This window comes from Scophthalmus maximus, chromosome 3 (assembly GCF_022379125.1).
Source record: "Scophthalmus maximus strain ysfricsl-2021 chromosome 3, ASM2237912v1, whole genome shotgun sequence".
In the NCBI taxonomy this organism is placed as follows: domain Eukaryota; kingdom Metazoa; phylum Chordata; class Actinopteri; order Pleuronectiformes; family Scophthalmidae; genus Scophthalmus; species Scophthalmus maximus.
The window spans coordinates 11,589,145-11,610,416 of NC_061517.1; the positions used below are offsets into that span (position 1 = coordinate 11,589,145).

General features: G+C 43.6%; 1 protein-coding gene and 1 non-coding gene across 2 annotated transcripts in view; both read left to right on the forward strand.

The window, feature by feature from the left end:
* Positions 1-8,656: 8,656 nt before the first annotated feature.
* Positions 8,657-21,272, forward strand: part of LOC118317517 (chemokine-like protein TAFA-2) — a 65,253-nt gene continuing 52,637 nt past the window's right edge. Inside the window, exon 1 of the mRNA XM_035646282.2 lies at positions 8,657-9,183. The gene's annotated coding sequence lies outside the window, so the exon portion shown is untranslated. The remainder of the gene's footprint in view (positions 9,184-21,272) is intronic.
* Positions 18,705-18,776, forward strand: trnae-uuc. Its single transcript has one exon. It is a non-coding gene; the product is annotated as a tRNA-Glu (tRNA).

The window sequence follows — 21,272 nt, forward strand, 5'->3', positions numbered from 1 at the left end:
AAATATGATAATACTAAATTAGGTTTTGTTTAAAAACCAAAACCTGCAGTGGATGACTACCAGTAAGCTGTCAAAAGACAGTAATCCTGAATCATTCAATAAAACAACAAGCCCTGAAATGAGCTTCATCTGCTCAGCACAGTACAGAGACACTGTGCAATAAGCCAGCAGGGGAGAACTTGTCAACACCCACGCTGCTACAAGTGAGTTGGACTTTGTCACAGTAACTTAGCCAGTATAAAGCGTATGAATGATGAAATACAGTATGAGTGCCAGGCAGGAGTTGAACCAAAAGAGTTTGAAGAAGACACTTGAGCGAAGGGAAATAAGGGCTTTAAAATCAACAATGGTCAACAACAAATACAGAAATTACAGTCAGAGTGACAGGCTGAATGACCAAGTCCAGGAAGTTGAGAGGAGTCAATCAAAAAATGTAATGTTAAATGAAAATTTAAATGTCAAATTTAAAAAAAAAAGGATCATGCAGAACTATGCATAGGTTACAGAGGGTTTTCCCTACACTGGACATTGTGGTTTAGTTATCCCCATAGAGGTTCACTCTAAAGATTGGAGTTGGACTAATACTTTAGTCTTCATGTTGCCCCACAGCTACAATGCAGGGCCACAGTGACATCTAGTGATATTACACACTCAGTACACAGTACAAACTGCACAGGTATCACTGTCCGCAGCCTATGAGGTAATCTTCAGGAACTGAGTGGAGACAACCTCAGTTTGATGCTACTCTCACGGCAACAACTGTAACTGTAACAACAAACACCTGAGACCTTCAACACATGAACAAAAGTTTTAAAATGAGACAAACAATATATATCAAAATCTCAGGTAAAATAGAGAATATACAATAAATTTTGGATTTTCCATTAGAAGGGCAAAGTAAATATTTTTAAAAAAAATGATAATGCTGCTGCAACAATTAGTCGATTAGTCAATACGGAAAAGTAATTGTCAACTATTTTGATAACTGATAAACTTTTTGATCAGGTTTTAACAAAAAAATATTTTTCAATTTCCACTAGAAAAGTTCAAACAGGGGATGGGGCAAGCACATCAGACAATCTGTCCGTTACCCACACTGGGAAAATCTTGAGGAAAAACAAAACATATATGTGTTAATGAAGATACGGACATTTGGTTCAACTGATATGTAATATAAATATCGAGTAAATAGTCGAGTGTTTCACAAAATATCTTTGAATAACTTTCCAAACCTTCAAATTAATAGTTGAACGAACTATTGAAGACGAATATGTTTAAAAGTTAATAGCTTAAAATAAAAAATTTCAAAATACAAAGCAGGGACAAAAACAGTAATTGATTTATTGTCTCAAATGTTAGCGATCTGACTCATGTTCTTTCACATGATTTAAAGGACATTTATCATATCAGACTTATATACTTTAATATGACCGTAGTATTCATCTGTGAGAATGTAAACAAAGCTACTTTGTTGATAATCCTTTTATTTTGTGCCATGAACATGAAAAAGAACAACACTGAAAAAGGGGATTGCAGGCCTGACCACTAGAGGGACCTATAATCACACCAGTAGTGACATCAACCATATGCTTTTCTTTTTTTTGAGATTGCGTTATGATCCATTTTCTTTATATATGGTGTTTTATGAGGACTAATTTTACCGGCGTTGGCATCCCATGAACCATCCCTGCCTACTGCTGCATGCTCATTTACCCCTTTAGAGGATAACTTTGGGATTTTTAAACTAGGCCAAAATCAAATAAAAAGAATCATATTTCACCACAAGATGACACCAACCTCGTTTCCCTCCTCCTACTCATGCTTGGAGCTGATTTTTCTTCAAAATAGTGCTATTAGTAGCAGGCAATGTGGGCTCGCTGGTTCTCTCCCCTCCAAAGTGTTTTTTATCTTGCCTCCCTCTGGTGTCTTTTTTCCTCACAAAGCTGGAGTCGGTTGAGTAAAAGACACTACGGGGAAAAGAGAGGGAATGAGTGAAAATTCCCCCTTGCTGCATCTCATACAAAAAAGCTCCCAAATCGCAGCCAATGACCGGCGTGGATTATCATTAATCATGCGTAGGTGTTGTCACCGGGGGAAGAAGAGGAGGTCAGAGGAAGGAAGTGAGAGGAAAAGGGGGAAGCAGGTGGGAAAGGAGGAGCGAGACGGAGTGAGATGGGTGAATGAATGCACTGTAGTCGCACTGGCAGCGTGTACAAATGGACTGAATTGCTCTCAGTGTCCGTGCTTTGCACAGCGATGCCTCTATGGGGTTATAGACACACATTTGTATGGATGGGATGTTGTCTCACTGTCAGGCAATTTAAACCTGTATGAATGTGAATCCAGGGGGGAAGACTTTTTGTTTAGGAGGCCGTCTTTGCGTAGAACTGAAAAATAAAATAAACAAAAAACAATTGCTTCCTACTTGTAAGGCGTCAAAGGGATGAGCGAGCCATGTATTCATAAAAAGCAGGAAATGAGGAGACAGTAAAAGTTTTATCCCATTTCACCGGGGCCAGATATCCAGCTGTGCGGCTCAAATATGCAAAGCTAAAGGCGTGCATCTGTGCTTGTGTTAGTGTCAGGCTCCCTAATCCAGCTTATGTACACTGAGCCACAGTGTAGCAGGATGCTGGAGACAGGGATGGGTTAAGGGCACAGTATCTGCTAAGACTTTTTCAAGGCAAGTGGAAGAGCGGTCTGTAAACCCTAGGAAACTGTGTGCTCCCTCTCTGGGTCTCTGCACTCTCTCTCTCTCTCTCCAAACTGCACAATAGCACAGAATAAACCTGACAAATACATTTGCAGGAAACTTTTCTCTCCAGCCCCCCAATAGAGCCTTTTTTGGATGATCCCATTCTGATAAGAATGAAAGCTGTTTATGAGATTTATAGAAGGAAAGAGGGACAGAGAGAGAGAGAGAGAGAGAGAGAGAGAGAGAGAGAGAGAGAGAGAGAGAGAGAGAGAGAGAGAAACAGAGAGCAGGAGAGGATTAAAAAAGAAAGACAGAAGGAGAGAGAGAGATATTCCTCCCCATGAACCGGTAGCGTGGAACGACCTAATCCCAGATTTTTTATGGCCATTGTTTTTTTCCTGAAAAGCTTTTGGATTATGAATGGCTGTTGCATTATAACGCCTGTATCTCGTTGTGCACAGGAGATTATGAACACGACCCCACGGCTCTGCTGCTCACATGAGTTGAGGGAGCTGAGAGGTCAAGACACAGGGCGAGAGGAAGAACGAGAGGAGTTTAGGTATTTTTTTTGGAGGGTTTGGTTTGAAGATGTTGGCAAGATGAATATCATTGACAGGAAATACACGGGAAAGAAAACTCTCTCTCCATTTTTTTCTCACCAAAACATTGCCGTCCTGTTGTGTCAACGTCAGAGAACAGGCTGACAAAAATAAAGATGGCCTAAGGACGTGACCTTCTGGGAAGAGGAGAGCAAAACATCAAGTAGTGACACAATTCTCTTCATTTTGTCCTTCAGGACACAAATTTGTGCGGCACATTTGTCGTGTTTATCGAAGTCAACCCGATGTGAGGAAGCTGCTGTCTCGAACACCCGCTGGTCGACATGAGATTTTATTTGAAAAGAGGATTTGTTATTCCGTTGATGGGGCTAATTTCATAATTACTAATATCACCACATGCATTGTATTGTTAAGTATGATTTATTTTGTACTCTAAAGCACTACTCTTCAGTTTTAATGAAGACATAGAATTTCAAGGTTAAAGCTTCACTAATCATCTTTTGATCAGGACAATGGATCAAAAGACGAAAGAGAGGGGTTGCTGGGTTCCCATCAGGTAGGTAGAGGTTAAGACAAGCTGGTGAATATAGTGGAGCATTTAGCAACTTAAAAAAAAAATCCTCAGGCGATGGTTCAGGCTTTTTTAGACTCTCCACGTCATAATAATGATAATAAAAATCTTTATGTATTAAGCGCTTTTCAAAATCCAGATTACACAGTGCTTTACAAGGCTGCAATTTAAATAAATAAGTCATAAAATCATCAGACGATATTATAGAATAGTTATCAAAGTTAAAAGACAGTTTAAATGTCATACTGTCATATCTGTTTTTTTTTTATGCTGCTACATTTCCAATCATTGTTTCTGGAAAAACTGCTATTTGGGCCACTTTGCATCACGGGGAGAAAGCGGAAGCTGGATGGTGGGGAGGTGACTCCAAATGAATGCTAATGGTGCTCAGTGACTTCTGAATGTGAGTATAAACACCAGACACTCTTCATACTGTCAACATTGGCGACACACTGTCGATTTTGTTACAGCTTGTTCTTCTGCGCCAGAGTGACAAACAAACCATAGCTGCTTCCAAAGAAAGTCACACAAAGACAGGTTCACCTGCAGTTTGTCCTCATCACCTCTCATTTTATCGCAGCTACTTCAGGTTATGGGTGCAGATGCAGAACACCACGGGGGTCCTTTTATGATAAAGCAGGATCCTGCATCTGTATCTGGAGGATCTCCAGGTGCTGCCATACCAGCTGGAAAATGTTGCCTGTCACTCCGTCATGCTCTTCTTGAGTCTGCTGATGGAAGTATAGTGGGTTTCCCCAAACCACAACCAGAAAAGTAATTAAGTTTGAAGTTTGATGCAAATGCCCACTGAAGGTGGGGGTGAGGAAGAGAGCCAGAGATGATGAAGTTTGGATATCTCAGAGCTGATTAATCCACTAAAATCAAATATACATCTAAAGGGACCAATTACAGTAAAACATGCTTTTCGTTTAATAAACAGCATGTCCCTACTGCGTGTGTGTAAATACAAAATGAGTCTGTCCATATGAAAAACAGTGGAGATATCCTTCCACTCAGTTTACTGCCATGTACTGTACATTACATTCAAAGTGAAGGAATTACACTCACACCGAAAAGAGATCAGTACAAGGTATGTCTGCCCGTGATGTTATTTTAATGGAGCTAAGTGTAGCGTGCTGATGATGAGAGTCTGGAGCACGGCTCATCTAGCTTTCATGCGTGGCCATCAATTAGCAATGAGGGCGGAGACTGGTCTTTCATGCTCATCGTGGCTTTGAAGGAATTAGTCCGTTTGAACATTTACATCTTTGAGTGAAAGACGGAAACAGAGTTGAGTCGGTAGGTTGCACCCTGCTGATATCTGAGATAAAGTGTTTTCAACACTCTATTCAACTTAGAAGAGTCATTTACTCTTTACTCATTACTACACATGGAGTAGGTGGGGAGGGGGGGGGGGGGGGGGTGAAAGAAAAACCAGCATGACGGACAGAAGGAGACACACCGAAAGACAGGAGGGAGTGCAACAGTGAAAATTAGCAAGGCGAGGGATAGTAAGAACAGAGGAACTGCCATCCGAACGGATAATACAACAAGGAACAACAACGGTGACAGCAACACCTTCCAGCTGCTATCTTTCATATGCTAATGCCCGTGTTACTGCCTGCCAATGCAACAACATAGAAGACAATCTCTGAGTCTGTGTGTGTGTGTGTGTGTGTGTGTTTTTGCACTTATTCCAAATGAAGTGATGCGCTCAGCACACTGTGCCACATGGTATATGCAATAAGAGTCATCTGGCAGGGTTTCGAAAAAGCACATGCACACGTGCACACATACCGTGTAAAAAGCTTTCATCGCCCCTGTTATGTTTCTACATGAAATTGAATGTAACGCAATAGTGCACTGGACACGTTTGGTGATGCCAATAGAATATATAGTATTGTAACAGGTGGTGGCCAAGGGAAATGACATTTACTATATTTTTCTCACCGGCAACAAATCCCATGAAAAGAGCAACACCAATAATCAACTGATCTTAGTGATGAGTACAGCCTGTGGAGCTTAATCCTGATAAACGTATCCCTTACTACAACCTTCCCTTACTAGCTGTGAATCGCACGGTATCCACACCCCAGTGCATACCGTGCTCTATTGTCTATTTGACTCTAAATGGGAGCATCATTTTCTAAATGAAGCATCACGCTGTGTTAAAGAAGACTTGAAACTTAAGATTGAGACTCCTTTGGAACATGAGAATTATTTTTTCATAGACTTTATATAGAAACTGACTTCTTTGTGCAACTCTGCTGGTCATTCCAGAGAATACAGGTTTCGGGCACTTTCACATTGGCTTCACCAACCTGACCCAGTAACCGCGTCCATTTTTCTATAAAGTCGATGTTCCACACCCGATGAGTGAGATACCTGATACCCCTCATGATCACCATGATAGCACAGAGGAAAAATAACATTTTTTCTTGACAGAAAATTGTGTAAACATATTTTTTTACTTGTTAATTTGAGAAGAAGTCACTCTTTGGTTGATCGTGTCGTGAACCATGGACATACTGAACTGATGATGAGGGGTCACAACTTAGACATGGCTTTATTTGAACAAGTCATAAATCATAAAGCTTTGGAACGACTGGTATAAGCGTTACTGAGCCATTTACACAGGCACAGTGTGGTTCAATGTTTTTGTATTTCTATTTTTATGGATATGTTTTCTCACTGTTGTGTTTTGCATGCTCTCTGCAGTGTGAGGATTATGTGTCAGACCTGCCATATGGTAGATTGTCTACAACCATTAATTTCTCTTATTATACATGACCATGTGGCAAACTCCTCATGTCTGTAAGGATTATCTCATGGTCCAGCAGTGTTTGTCTCCATTCCAGCTGTTTTGCTGAGCTGATTTACTGTTAACTTCAGTGATTGACCAAAAATGTGATTAGACTATTTTTATTTCTGCTCTATTAATGTGTCCACATGGCTGTGCGCGCGTGTGTGTGTATGCGCGCGCGCGTGTGTGTGTGTGCACGTGCATGCATTTACAGGGATATGTGTGTGTGATACTGCTTGTACACACAACATTCAAGGCTGTCATGTGGTCTGTCTGTCTGTCTGTCTGTCTGTAAAGCGTCTCTCTCTCTGGGAATTGATTCACCAAGGTACGTGATCAGTTCCTCTCCTCGTCATTGGGAGGCCACCCACTGGAGTTAGTGAGAGTGTGGGTGTGTTTGTTTGTGTGTAAACGTGTGGGCGAGGACGTATCTGTGTGTAAATGCCACAGATCTCAAAGGAATTAGGCCGATTTTCGATGGCTTCCAAGCAGCCCTTGGGACCTCGCATGCACGCTTGTCTTTGTCTGTTATCTTGCAGTCCACATGCTGAGTTCAACTGTGCTGCCAGGGAACGGTGCAGAAGACAAATCCCATGGCTGGGTTATCCATGATTCACTCATGTTACTTGAAAGACAGCAAGAGAGAGCGAGAGAGAGAAAGAGAAAGGGAACGCTTTGGTATATTAGGAAGATAATATGGAGGGATCAGAAAATTACAAACAAAACACAAAGGTTGGCATGGGGTAAAAATAGAAAATAGGTGCAGGAGAAGAGAGGAGAGAGGAGGTACTGAAGGCTTGATGAGGAGGAGAGAGATCAGTAATCTGAACTCTTTGTCAGAGTAACAGATTAGCTCACTGGGTGAAATGATATATGACTGGCACCTCACATGCACACGCACACAATCACACCCCCACTATGGATCAATTACTCTGTCATCCATGTGTGCAACCATACATCATCCCCTCGATTACATCTCTCTCTCTTTCTCTCTCTCACACTCACTCATTCACTCACCCTCTCTCTTTCTCACACACACACACACACACACACACACACACACAGACATACACACACTCGCACTTCTATGCTGACTACTCTTTATACTATACTCGCACCCCTAGAACTTCAGCTGTACTTTGTTTCATTAACTTACTAATATGCACCGCCTTTACACCCATTGCTGTCCATACGTTTCTCTTGATGACAGAGGACACGCAGACACCCAGCATGCACCTAGCACGCACGCACGCACGCACGCACGCATGCACACACACACACACACACACACACACACACACACTGTGGAGCTGCTATAATGATCTGCCCTGGTCAGAGTGACTGAGTCTGGACAAAGTTATTTTTTCTGTGAACTTCTTTGGGCACTTCAAGTCATTTCAGGCAGCAGAGGAGATCGAAACCCCCCTCACCCCCACCCCCCTCCAGCCCCACACAAATACACACGGGTCATTTTGGTCAGGCATGGTGCCTGTCACCCCTCTGCTCCTGTTGGTGTAGTCCACTGGGAAATGCCCCATAGTTCAGCTAAAGTGACTTCAATTTAATTTGAACTTCACATGGCCCAGAGAGAGGGGGAGGGGGAGAGGGAGAGAGAGAGAGAGGGGGGAGGCGGGTGAGAGCCAATAATGTTTTGTCCTTCATGAAGTGACACAAACGTTTCAGACTTTTCCGCATGTCCAGCATCAAGCCCCCCCCCCCCCCCCCCCCCCCCCCGTGCGTGTGTGTGTGTGTGTGTGTGTGTGTGCTTGTGTATTTCGTTCCTAGGCATTAGACCATGCCTCTTTCTGTTTGTCAGCCAATCCACCGCTGACTACGATGGCTATCATGTATCCAACAGGTCTTGTCGCAGCCCATATGGTGTCCTTCACATAAGTGGACTAGATCATTTACACGTAGTATCGCATATAGGCTCCATTTCTCTGGGCTGCTGTTTCCTCGTCGAGCCGCTGGGGGGCGCTGCTCCACTTCAGAGCGGACAGCTGAGCATCGCTCCGTGTCTTCCAGACGAGCAGACCGGCGCGCAACAACAGTCCTCCTGACTCCTCGGCCGCGTCGCACCTCTGTCCCGCCACGCCGGGCTACTTTATCACGGTTTCCCTCGAAGGGGAGAGGGGGACTATCGGTGCCGAGGAGGATCTCGAGTCGGATGTTTCCTCTGTGTTGGAATAGCTCAATAAGTAAGTTTCCTGTACCTCCGGAGGAGGAGAGCAGCGGAACTTCCACAGGACCATCTGCCTTGCACCCTTTCTGGCACCGCGGGGGCTGCGCACTGTTTCTTTCTCCCTCTCACGTAAAACAGGAGGTCGCATCTGCCACCGACTCCCGTCCTCTGTAGTCCGGAGGCTGCGGAGGGGGATGGTATGGTGTAACTTTTCCGCTCCAGCCGAACCCGAGCGGCCGGTGTGAGAGAGGAGCCGCTTCATGGTGCCGGAGAGGGCATGCGAGCCTTCCCTCCGTCTCGGATAGCGGAGCGGCCATGAGGAGAGGGGTCAACCTGCTGGAATAAGAGAACAGGACCACACGGCACCAACAGGTATGGATGAATGGACGGGCCGGCTGGGCAGAACGCCGCGGTGCATCCCGTGGTTCCAATGCGCTTTTTATGAACTGTGTGAAAAAAAAAAGTAAATTAGTGGCACACCTGCGACGCGTGGACACGACTAAAAGTCAAGTGCTCGTCGCTTCTTTGAAAAGCACTTACGCACTGAATAGATGACACCTCACCCGTTCCATTTTGGTAAAATAAGGCATCAGATGTGTGAAAAGAATGATTGTGGCTGTTCCCCACCCGCCTGCTGTGGCGTGGTTCGAGTTTTATTCGTCGTGGTTGTGATTTTATACCAAAGACAAATGATTGCGGTTGTTTCAGGTGTTGCCTCTTGCCCCCCCCCCCCTCTGAAACACACACACACACGCACAAGGACACACACGCACACGCACGCACCGGGCCACGCAGGTCTTGGATGTGTGCATGCTGGCATATGGCGCCGGGTTCAGTGCGCTATTTTGAGCGGAGCTGGTGTTTAGCGGCGGGAAACAGCTGTCTTACTTCTCGTTGATGATTCTGTGAGCTGCGATATTTCCAGCGGTGCTAAATGAAGTAATGATGTATATGTCACCGCCTTATTTAACAGGGAGTGTATAGATGAGAAACATCAAGCATCCACTTTAACGTGATGCGCCGTTACGCAGGAACGAAATGCGCACTGGTTTTACAGATACTAAAAATGAGAAGATGTGTGAGTAACATGCAGTGAAACCCATTATACCCTGAAACCGGTGCTGGGCGTCCTCTGCCATGGATCAATCACCCCATGTTCTGTAGATGGTGATTCATGTAAGATAACCTTTATTGGTGATGCTGGCAAAATAGTGCACCGGTTTGATGCTCTGAGGTGCTGAGGGTTTATAGTGATTCATTCTAGCTTTTGAAAGGAAAAAGGGTAAAATCACTATTAATATTATCATTATATCCACTGCTCCGGGTATTTTCATAACTTGGCCCAGTTGGTTTTATTCAAACAAAGATGGCATATATAGTTATATATATATATGTATATATATATATAACATTCCCTGCTCCCCCCCCCCCCACCTGCTTTTACAAGCCTCTTTGCAGAACACAGAGGAGGTGATGTAGAGAAGTGGCGTGAGGAAGTTACAGAGTAAGGAGAAAGAGGTGGAGAAGTGGAACATGATTGACAGGACAGAAAGATGAGGAGGAAGGGATGTGGCAAGTGTAGAGCAGCAAAGGAAGCATGGATGCTGGTGTTAATTGGGGATGTATTTAAAGAAAGAAATGCGTGGTCACTGTAATGGTGCACACAGGCCGATGAATACTGTCATGAAATATTACAGCATCACCAGTTTATTCAATAAATGCTTTCACTCCTCTGCTCACACCACTGATCGCAGGTACACAGATGTGACATAGATGGAAGGTAGAGATGGGGAGGATGAAAGTAAAGATAGAAAAATGAGGAGAGAAAAGGGTAGTTAATGTGAGTAGGAGGAACAAGTGTTTAGATTCTTTCATTTTCCAAATGAAGCTTAAAAATGCTTTATGTATTAGTGTGAGTATTTCATTACTAATCGACTTTTGTTAAATGCCTTTTGGGAACCATTTGCAGCCTCCCTCCAGCGACAGGCTGCACACACGCTCCAATAAATAAAACAACAGCGTCGCTCTTCTCCTCATGTGTTAATGTCTAAAATATGAATTGCAGAGTTGGCGGAATCACATTATAGCACCCTCAAAATGAGGGAAGCAATTTAACTGTGTGTTTTTGTACGTGCACTACTATCTTTGTGAGGTTTTAAACATTTATGAGGACGTTTCTGGAATGTGAGTTTGAAGACTGGGTCTAGGTTGCATTAAGTTTTGGTTAAAGCTGTGGTTTTTAGGGCATAACAAAGGGGGTATTAATGTGTATAAAAGTACATTATGTGATTGATTATTCATGTTGTAGGCATGCAGGTGGCACAGTGGTGCAGTGGTTAGCACTGTCACCTCGTTCTGGTTCCCGGGTTTGGACCAACCAACCAGGACCTTTCTATGTGGACTTTGCATGTTCTCTCCGTGTCTGCGTGAGTTTTCTCTGGGTAGTCCGGCTTCCTCCCGCAGTCCAAAGACAGGTTCATTGAAGATTCTAAATTGACCATTAGTATGAATCTGAGTGTGAATGGTTGTGGGTCCTTCGATGGGCTATCTTGCCCAATGTCAGATAATAGATAATGGATGTTGTGGGGTTTAAATTCTTCATTGTGTCTACTGCACAGACTGTTTATAAAAATGGACGTAGTCACCGCAGGTCCAGAAAGTGAAGCCAATGCGGAAGCGCCTAAAACCTGTATTCCCTGGAATGACCAGCAGAGGGCATTCCACTGGTTGCAACAACAAAAACAGTTGGTTTCCATAGAAGTCTATGAGAAAATGACCCTCTTTTCGCACTTGATTCATAACATCAGAAAACATTTTCCTGAGGAGTTTACGGTCTTTTAAGGATACCTTGTGATTGACAGCTATTATCGTCCAACGATCGTCACAGGTGTGAGTTGACGTGCAGTGGATGAGCTGTCAGTCAGCCATGAATCCAGTGAAACCAATAATGCACTGCTTTGTAAACCAGCAGGATACTCAAATTACCTTTTTCCTAGGACTGCGACAAAGGATTGTATTCATCATGAAATTATTTAACCAAACAGATCGATTACTTGTTGAAATGTGTGAAAACGCCCATTTAAATACCCCAGAGCTCAGGGCGACTTCATCGAACGTCTCATTTTGTCAAAATAAGTCAAATTTTATCAAATATATTATAAATTACAGACTAGAAAAGCAGGAAATGCTCACAGACAGTATTTGTTGTGAGATATATACCTATATATATAAAATACAGTAAGCTTTTATCCCACCACATGTGTTTATGTGCACTTTTACACACTCAGTCCTTCCCTGAAGCCCCCTGGGCAATGGGAATAATGTCAAAGCTCCTGTCCAGCGAGACAGACTGAGAGAGAGAGCAACCAGCTGAAAAAAGAAGTAAGGTATGTGTCGTAAAAGGCGATCTCTTTTTCATTTGCCAACTCCTGCTCTGCGTGATGAGAAGAGAACAAGTCAGAATGGAAAAAAATCTACGAGAATGAGAGAGACGAAGACTTTGGACATTGGAGGAGAGAGAAACAACGCTACAGGGGATAAATAAAAATAAATAAAAAGCATGTGTCCTACAAAAGGTGTTCTGTATTTCATCGGCCATCTCCAGGAGCGGTGTGGTGTGCTGAAGCCCCAGGGTGGGGGGACGAGTAGCCACTCTAAATGTGTGTAACCCACATAAAGAAATTGTTTCTGGGAGATCGGGCCCTGTAAATTCATTCCTAGCCGCCAGCCCTGTTCTTATCCCACCTCCCAAAGGTGAGCTATAACATCCAAACACATATATTTTTTATTCTTTCTATCTACCACACGCACGCACGCACGCACGCACGCACGCACGCACGCACACATGCACGCACACACACACACACACACACACACACACACACACACACACACACACACACACACAAACTAACACGCACTCACGCACACACACACAAACTAACACGCACGCACACACGCACACACACACACACACACACACACACACACTAACACGCACACACACACACACACGCACACACACACACACACACACACACACACACACACACGCACGCACACCTTCCCTCTCCCACAAAAACACATATTACAGCAGAACCTCTTTTTATCTATATACAATTTTTGGTCACGATGCACAGTGATATACACATAGGGTCTGTTTATTTACACACACACACACACACACACACACACACACACACACACACACCCCACGGCTTTGCTCCCAAATGGCTTCAGTGGGACAGTAGTGGTGACGGCTACAAAAACATTGGTACCTGCCGTGGAACAGAACCGCAGCAGAGAGAAACAGCAGCAGATGCTGCGCTCACAGCTCCAGGATTACCTTAGCCTGAACAAACTCCATTACTGCCTCTATTACCCAGGTATACACAGCCCAGGAAAAAGCACTTTGCAGAGCCGCTGTTTACCCAGCACCTCTGTGCCCCACACACTGTTTCCCCTGACTGCAGAGCAAGGAAGGGCTGAGGAGAGAAGACAGAGATGTATGAGAGGAAAACATGAAGTCTGTCCGTCAGAAAGTCTCTCTGTCTAAGCTGTAGGGCAGTGTGTAACAATAAGTGGGTTAAATCAGTAGTCAAATTGATTATCAATCCATTAATCCCGACAATTTTGTTAAGCCAGTTATTTTGGCTACTTTTCGAGCAAATATGCTAAATACTATTTAGAAATATCATTGTTTCATGACTGTCTTTGGGTTTTGGACCATCTGTCAGAAAAAAGAAGCAATATTTAGAAGAAAACAAATATCAATAAATTTAAACGAATAATCAAAAGATAAATAAATGATAAAATTAATTTATGGTTGCAGTCCTAAATCTATGATTTATACATTTAATTCTGCTATGGTCAAATTTTAAAAAATGTTGTCAGGTTATTTATCAAACTAAAACTGGCTCCAGCCTCTAAAATGTGAGGATTTTTAAAAATGTCATTGATGCCTTAACGAGCAATTTTTTGACATTTTGTTAGAATCGTTCATCAAAAATTATATGAAAATATAAATAAATAATAATGAAAAATTTAAAAGATTATTTTTTTGGAACTGTTGCTCCATAAAAGATTTGAGATCTATTAAATTGAGTAACTGTTTCGGTCATTTATAAAACGAAAATGTCAAATATCGCCAATTTCGACCAAGCAAATATGAGGATGTGTTTCTTTTTTGTAAATAAGACAGTTAAGTAATTATGAAAAAAATATTCTTTAGTTGCAACACTGAATTTGTATGTCATGCCATTACTTAGAAAGTGTCCGTGTCCCCTTCTGTGATCACCATTTCCTTTGACTAATGACGGTATGTGATAGGGCAAAGTGATCTCTCTGTTGTGTGTGTGTGTGTGTGTGTATGTATGTGTGTGTATGCATGTTTATACATTAGTGTTTTCCATAGCTATATAGTATGTGATTACAGTGCCAGCAATACAATGCTGAAAGGCTTGTGCAAAACAGCAAGTGGATGTGAAGAAGGTTAATAAAGGAGAGAATGAGGAGGAGTATGTGTGTGTGTGTGTGCGTGTGTGTGTGTGTGAGGTGTATTTCCAAGGTGAGTGATGAACTGCCATGAATTTGAGTTGAGAGCCATCCATCACCCTCATCAGTGGCTCTGGGGTCCTGTCGTTACACGTATCCCTTCATTTACACTGTTAATGGCCATTTCTCTTCTCCAAACTCTCTGCGTGCCTCTTTATGTTTTTTTTCCCCAGCTTTTTTCCTAAGCTCAGCAAATCACTTCACTGATAAAATGAACTTCAGTACACACACGTCTATACATCAGTATGTGAATGTATCCCTGTTTGTGATGCTGCAGCATTTCCCCAAATTTTTTGTCTTCACTGCACCTATCAAATGAAGGCATAATAAATATTTGGAAAAGAAAAGACCAGAAGTGGTTGGCACATTGGTACACAGCACACTGCAATGAAAGAACTACAGTAACTAGAAAGGCGCTCAGAAAGCTCATACCTCCGCCAAGGCTACCTCCGTGTCTCTCCATGTAAAAGAAGGTGAAAAATTCCGTGATCTACCCGACAATTCAGATTAGCTCCAAAATATTAAAAGGTTTGTCCTCCACAACATTTCGGTGGTCTTTGTGTAATCCTACTGATAAACAAACACACAAATAAACAAACAGCAATTAAAACATTACCTCCTTGGCAATGGTAATAAATTAATGACAAAAAATAAGTAATCAAAAACCTAAGAGATAAGTAAAATAATATACAGTGAGAAAAAAATTAGATCTCACTGTGTTAATTTAATGTAACAGTGTAAACCATATGAAAAAGGATCTCGCTCTCCATCTCTGTCCGTCTTTCACCCAAAAGAAGATGAGACAACACGGCAGTGCTGTGTATTCTGTCTCATGATTTCAGACGCAGGTTGAATGTAAATGTGTGTCAGACTCTCGGGCCTCTCTACCTTTATGAAGCCCAGAATATTTGAAAGCCCACCTGAACATCGCTTCATCGCGTAGCGTCACTGAAGCTGCTTTCCGACATGCACTGATGTCCGCACATTTCCCTGAACTTTTTCCTGACAGGCTGTATATGTCTCTGCAAATGTCGCTCCAGACACTTTTACGGATTTTTACGGACAAGGGGGTTTCCTGCCGACCCCCTTGTAAAATTGAGCCCAGGGGGAATACAGCAGGAAAATCAAACAAAAACTGCAAACAAAAACACTGCTCTCAGCAGTGGACTTGTCGCCATGTCCTGCCTCCTGCACGCTCTACAGCCGAGGTAAAGCCGTGTTTTACTGCGACGCAAATAATTGTGCCTCGCAGAACTTGTAAAAACCAGCGTATTCACTGAGGTGTAATTAACACTATTTCAGAGACATCATATTGTGGTGGAGGCTGCAGTATCACGGAAGCTAATTCACGGGGTGCAGGTGAATCATCAGTGCTATTGTGGTGGCCGACCTGCTCTGACATGCTGCAACTTAGCATGAAAGTAATTTGATGTGTTGATTTTGGCGCGGCCATAGCTCCTGCTAATGAGCGGTATCGCTTTCGGCGGCAGCTCTAAACGGACCGCCGCTGAAGCCGTAGCCTTGGTGGCATCGGAGCTGAGTCATTGTGGCTGAAAGAAAAGAGGAGGCAGAAGTCAGAGCTGCACCGCACACACACAACCCTCCAGCTCTGGCAGCTTTCTTCATCAACAACAACTACGCAGCAATCACTGTGGTCATTAGGCCTGCATAATTAGGCCTGGCCTTGTGTTTGTGTGTGTGTGTGTGTGTGTGTGTGTGTGTGTGTGTGTCCTATATCTGCTCTCCTGAGGCACGTTTGTGTGAATCTTGCCCTGGTCACTCCTCCAGCGATGGTGAGGAGTAAATAATGCTCAGGAACAAATTATGTCTCAAAGGCTGTGACATGGGAACCGCAGCGACACTGATGAACTGAGCCACTGTTGACAGAGTATAATGATAGTAATAAACTCACTCTGTCTTCTCTTTCCTTTAAGACATTTTTTTTTTGCCCGTGCGTAGCGGTGGGCCTGTCCTACTGGCTGCCTCTGTTTGTCTGTGCACGTCCTCTTATCTTGTAGTCTTTAAATGATGTTCTTATAAGTGGAACCACTAGCTATTTCATGGCTGCCCCATTAGGCTGTGAGACGAGCCCACGGCACATGCAATTATATCTAATTATGCAATTATGAATTCAGCATGAAGCTTTGCATACTGTAGATTGGTATGTTTGAGCTGGAGCACATGTACGCAGTTTGTTTGTGGTGTATGTGAAGCTCACTAACGGTAGTGATCAGGAAGTTGATGGAGAAATATTCGTGCAAGAACACACGCGTTTTATTCCTTGATGTCAACTCCTGCTGTTCACTGCTTCCTGGCTGGACCAGCGGAGCTGGGGATGGTTAATATTGTGGTATTGGCTCTGTGTGTCCTCTGTGGCTATACCGTCCAACGGTTAGCTGGAAACAGGAAGAAGTTGAAAAAGGTTAAAGTTCAGTTCGGCAGTGTGTCCCCTTTGACCAGTTTGTATGTGATTAGGATTCTGTAAAGATGCTGAACCTTTTTGCACCAAACTGGGGCCGGAGAATTACCATGCGCTTTAGTCTGTCACTTTTGGCTTCAACCAGATATTACACCGTCTGCCTAGTTAAGAGGAAACACCTTCAGAGGCTTGAGAGCGGAGGACTGTTTCTCCTAATCTGTACGTTTCAACCTTCCAGCATTTCTATTTTCCTAAAGACCCGCTTCAACACCAGCACTTCAATACATGAGATAAAGAAAGCCCACAGTGGAAGAGGGGAATGAGGTACAGTAGGTGGTGCGCTTCAGTGTGTCATGTTTCTCTACGGATCCTATTGAAGAAAGCAGGCGCGGCTGCTAGGCTCCCAGTGTGTGTGCGAGACAGTTCTGACAGTAATACAAGCAGCATCTGGCAAACCCCCTCCCAGGGATCACATCCTTAAGACGGTTTCTCTTACTAATCCCTTCCTAATATGACTAACATTATGACACTGCCATTAGCCACAGCACTCTGAGGGCACACACACAGGGGGAGAAACTACAGCCAGGCATATACATATGCATTTGTATGGGAAGGATTGAAGTATCAACCTGCAACATTTTCATATGAATTACAATGTTTCACTGCTTGGTTTCTGTCACATGTAAACAAGAGCGGTAAATAGCTTTTACATTCGCTAAAACTCCTCCTGCACATCCACTACTGGTTTGGTCATTTCCGGACTAATCCATTTTCTGGAAAATGTTCTTTGCATTTACAGTAAATTGTTGCTCAGCCCGACTTAAGCCGCTTTCAGACATGCACGGAAGTCCAGACATTTTCCTGAAAAGTTTCCCCGACGGCCTGTATGAGAGAACGCAAAGGGCCGCAATTGTTGCGCCGCTCATTCTTCGGAACGTTTCCTTCCAGCCCCCTCACAAAATTCCCCCCGAAAATATCCGAGTCAGCCCATGTGAGAACACAGCATGAAATAATCCAGAAGATTCACGGCGAGCGAGTGGACGCTCTATTTAGGCGCCACCTCCCCGCCCTTCGGATATTTTGTGAACGCGTCTGACTGGGACAATCTCCTGTTGCCTGCTTCATATGTAGTTCATGTCTGAAAACAGCTTGAGTGTGTCAGTGACTCAATCAACAAATGATGAGGAGGAAAAAGCGACGCTGACGCAAAAAGGCGATATCAAGTGCAGTGTTCACTTAGCACAAAGAATGTTTCGTTTGAAAACAATATCCAATTTAAGATTGTCGTACTAATGTTTAGTTTATGTTTTTGTTGGATTAAAGTATATATAAAGAAATAAATACAAATTCCATACATGTTTTGTGCAAAACAGATCACTCTCTCAGGTCCGGCCAGGACGAGGCTCCGCTTTGGAGCAGCGATGGAGAGACGCTCTGAATGCGGAAGAAGAATTCCAATTTTAAAGCCATGAATTACCAAAAGACTGCTTTCAATTTGATTGAATCCAGCTTTATTAGCATTCCGCCTGCCTTTATGTGATGAGGCTGAGCCGGCCTTGTGTCCTCTCCCGGGCTGCAGCTGTGGCAGAGGAGAGCACAAAGAGGAGCTCAATTTGTGATGCCGATGGCTTAAGGCGTTTCGGTCACAAGGAATTACATTGTCAATTATTTTTTTATCAATATGTTTTTCACATGTTTTCTCCTCATACCTCTCAGAGAAATGCTTCGGACCGAGCACGTCTGTCATATTGTGTGAAAACGAGATGGCAGCACAGTTCAGTCTCTATTTCAAATGTTAATTTTCTATGAGAGGAAGTGGTGGAGGAGGAACTCTGATCCTTACATGTCTTCATTAGATGCAAAGATTGGAGCTAGTTTTGACTGCGTTGTGAGTTAAGATCCGTGTGGACTATCAGTGTAGTCCCATATGGTCTAGCGGTTAGGATTCCTGGTTTTCACCCAGGTTGCCCGGGTTCGACTCCCGGTATGGGAACTATTTATGATCAGTCATCCACTAACCCGGCAGTTCAGTCTCAGCTTCCCCTAGTTTGCATACTGATGTGTCCTTGGGCAAGACAATCAACCTTAAAAAGAAAAGTATATAGCAGGACTGTGTGAATGTATACATGTGACTTGTTATGTATAGCACTTTGAGAAATATATTAATATTTACCATTTACAAGAAAAATCCAAGAAGTTTTGTGATATATGTGTTATTTCTATTTACCACTTGCGTGGTAAAGGATCCAAACAAGACACGGCTTCATACTGTGGTGAGGGATAACAAGGCAAATGATCGGGAACCACTTCACTCTGCAAAAATGGTGTGTTATCAGATTTTTTTTTAAAGGTCAAATTCTAAGATGTAAAGTAACTATTAATTATAGCTGTCAGATAAATGTAGTGGAGTAAAAAAATATTTTTTTTCCTGTGCAGTGGCGAGGAGTAGTAGTGTAAAAGTCTTGCAAAAATCCACCACAGATGGAAAAAGGATTAGTGAACAATCCACATTGTGATGATAAAGATCCCAGTTTTCATTGTGCACCTGAATGTTCTTAAATAAGCAAACGAAGGTGGATGATTGGACGCATTTCACAAAAAACTGATTACAGCAGGGGATAGGGGAGTACCCAGCGAGAGTATTAAGCGTTTACCAATTAAATCTCCATCGCCATGGACATACACTGCAACACACAGTTCTCATTTCATAAAGCACTTGTTGTTATATATCCTGTCAGAGGGACCGTCATTAATCTTTCTTGAATTTTCCTTCAGTGGAAAGGTAAAATAAAGAGGTGACGGTCTCTGTAAAAGGTGCGGCATCGGGTAAGATTTCACCGCCCGTGTGGTGTCAGGCTGAGTCGAGGTAAGTCTTCATATAGTCTGCTAAGAGGTGAGGACACGCTGCAGAATGTGCATACTCTTGAATGCACTAATGAGGCCCCCTCTGGCCCTCTGGCCCTCTGGCCCCTCTTTGAGGATTGGGGAAGTGTCCATGGTGCTGACCAGTGCAGGAGCAGCAGCAGCAGTCACTGACGGAGCTGTCCGTGGTGCTGCAGGTGTGCCGCTAGGTACGAACACCAGTGCGTGTGTGTGTGTGTGTGTGTGTGTGTGTGTGTGTGTGTGTTTGGGGATGGGGGTGGGTGGGAGGTTGCTTTAAGGACAGATCTGCTCTCAGTTGAGACTTGCCAGCATGGGGAGACGGTTGTCTCAAGAATCTCCTTGACAAAGCATGGTCCTCCTCACCCCCAAAGGTGTTTGGGAAAGAGGAGATAATGCAATGAGGCATGGTGTGTAGAGAAAAGCCATTTGACGAGGAGTTGTTTGTTCGTGGGGAGAGGGAGAGAGAGAGAGAGAGAGAGAGCGCAGAGGGCAGGGCAACGGGTCACTGCAAAGGAAGAACAACTGCTGAAAAAAAAAAGACTTAAAAGTGAGCGGATGAATAAAGGGTTGAGATTTGCGAGGGAAGCAATGTGTGGTGTGTATGTTATATGCAGTATAAATTGCAGGCATGATGCATCAGCTGAATGTGTGAATCTGTTTTTTAAGGAAACTCCTGATGTGTTCCTGTGTATGCTGTTAAAATATTAAATGACTCCTCTCCAACTTGCCCTCTCCTCCGAACGTATGTGAATTGGCCAGTTTCAGTGAGTCCAAATGCGATTATACGTGCGTGCATGCGTGTGTGTGTGAGCTTGTGTGTTGCGCCTCATAAAGAGATGATAATCGTGACTGGACAGAGCTGGTGCACTTGTTGTCCGTCCCTCGTTTTTGTTCCCCCTCCGTGTCCGTCGCTTTCTCTCATTTTTTACACAACTGTGAAGAATGAAATGGGAGTTGGGGAGTTGATCTGAGGATCCTGTGTGTGTGTGTGTGTGTGTGTGTGTGTGTGTGTGTGTGTGTGTGTGTGTGTGTTTGTATGTGTGTGTGTGTGTGTGTGTGTGTGTGTGTGTGTGTGTGTGTGTGTGTTTGTATGTGTGTGTGTGTGTGTGTGTGTGTGTGTGTGTGTGTGTGTGTGTGTGTGTACACGTGTGTGGGTGTGTGCTTGTGTGTGCGTGCAGGGTAAGCCTAAGGGTAAGCTTTTAGAGGTCTGAGCAGAAGGGTGTGAGTGAGAAGGAGAGGACAGATTTGAGCAGTTATCTCTCCCTGCAGACCTCCTGTCCTGCCTGCCCACATATCCACACACACACAGACACACACACACACACACACACACACACACACACACACACACACACACACACACACACGTACAAGGATGTACACTATTCCCATCTGTAATCATGTTTAGCATGGCTCACTCTCAAACACACACACACACACACACATACACACACACACGCACACACACACACACAAACACACACAGTCCAGTCTGAATGTACTACCAAATTGAACAGAATGCCAATGCCGGCCGAGTCTGGCTGTATCTGTATCTGTAGTGCAGTAGCAGCAAAATCTCTCGACTGTGCCTCCCATTGCTCACCGG